The sequence below is a fragment of the Anneissia japonica genome, unplaced genomic scaffold (assembly GCF_011630105.1).
Source record: "Anneissia japonica isolate Jap-2015-1 unplaced genomic scaffold, ASM1163010v1 scaffold275_len1219475_cov178, whole genome shotgun sequence".
In the NCBI taxonomy this organism is placed as follows: Eukaryota; Metazoa; Echinodermata; class Crinoidea; order Comatulida; family Comatulidae; genus Anneissia; species Anneissia japonica.
Window position 1 is genome coordinate 1,069,178 of NW_022752912.1, and position 1,655 is coordinate 1,070,832.

General features: G+C 35.8%; 1 protein-coding gene across 1 annotated transcript in view; it reads right to left on the bottom strand.

The window, feature by feature from the left end:
• LOC117122440 (elongation of very long chain fatty acids protein 6-like) overlaps window positions 1–1,048 on the bottom strand; it is a 6,238-nt gene extending 5,190 nt beyond the window's left edge. Inside the window, exon 1 of the mRNA XM_033268011.1 lies at window positions 917–1,048. The gene's annotated coding sequence lies outside the window, so the exon portion shown is untranslated. The remainder of the gene's footprint in view (window positions 1–916) is intronic.
• Window positions 1,049–1,655: the final 607 nt, after the last annotated feature.

Below are 1,655 nucleotides of genomic sequence, written 5' to 3' on the forward strand. Positions count from 1 at the left end.
ATGTCTAGTGCTTCTTTTATTTGCTTTCAATGTGTCTACTTGGTAAAAGTGAGAAAGAGTAGCTGTTTCCCATCAACAATCTTGGATTTACCATTTCGGAGTTTTAAAAAAGTGAAATCATTCGTTTTTTCAAAAAAATTTGGACAAGAAAACCATAACTTTAAATAAATAAAAGTTTAAATAATAAAAATATAGAAATATCTATGGATTTCCTCAGAAACCTAAGCATTTAATATGGGTTGGATTCATAACCAAGATGAGAAAAATATACTCTAGGCCTATATTTTGTATTTACAGTTTATAAAAAAAAAACCAGATAAGTATTAAATTAACAAAATTAATAATTAGCACATATCCAAAATGAGGGAGTGGCTTTGATTCTTTAAATAACAACAGGACTACAGGTCCAGGCCTCAGAACAAATTCAATCACAGTCGCCTGTGGGAAAATACCCTGTGAAAAGTATGAAATCAATAGCTCCATCATATGCACATGCATAACATTGTTTCATCATGGAAAATCAATGATATGCCATTATTATGAACAAAATAACCAGAAAAATATCTCAAATCCCCTCACTGCAGGTGATAGATAGCACACTCAGATGCATCTTCCCATCTTACGACTACTTCTAGTTTCCAAAATAAACAGCTACGAACCTTGTACATATTTTATGTAGACTTAGTAGTATTAGGCCTAGGTCTAGGCCTATTCGTTATACATATTTTTAATGTCAAATATTTGTCGTGATAATTTAAAAAAGACAATGACCCATCGCATATGTGCAACAACCGTACGCCGCGCAAAGGCAAGACTTCTCAATCACACCAGCACACAGAAAATTATCCATCAACAGCCTTTAAAGGCAGAATATTGAAATTAATTGCAGAAATGTAAATATAACAAACATACTTACTTCTATCTGTTTACTGTTTCTAAATAGTAACTCGATGTACAAACGAGAGATGCTATCTAGCAACACTACAAATCCAGCCGACTATTCACTACTACACTGTAGACACGGCAGAATTGACCTGAAGAAATTTCCTATGAACTGTGAATAAGTTTTGCATAGGTCCACAAAAAAGAACCTATATAATATTTTATTTAAGTCTAAATTTAAAGATAACAATGCATGTTATTTCCATATATTCTTTAATATTAATAAATGTAAGTGATAAATAAATTCTGGCATAAAAGATATAGTTATCCTTATTTTCATACTATGGAATTTAACATAATATATGATTTATAGTCGATAATATGATTCATTCCCTGCACAGACGTCACATCGGGCGATGGAATCATGCAATCACTGAACAGCTCTCAGCGTGTTGCTTAGTGAACTATGACGCCGGAGAATACAAGCGGTAATCTTTCTGTGGATAAGTGGCGGTAGGCCCCCGTCGGGGAGAGCTGCGGGAGGCTCCCCGACCCCGTCAGCGAGAAAACCAACAATTCGTCGGGGAGGGAAAAAATGTATAGGCCTATTATGTACTTTTTACATATTAGTAGACCCCAACACCGATTAAAATAAGCCAAAATCGTCATTTTTTTTTCGGGGCTCCGCCCCCTCGAACACTTTCGAGTGACTTTGAGCTACGCCCGACAAAGCCCTTTCTTTTGGTCGGGGACATCGGCCCGCCGTCGCAGAC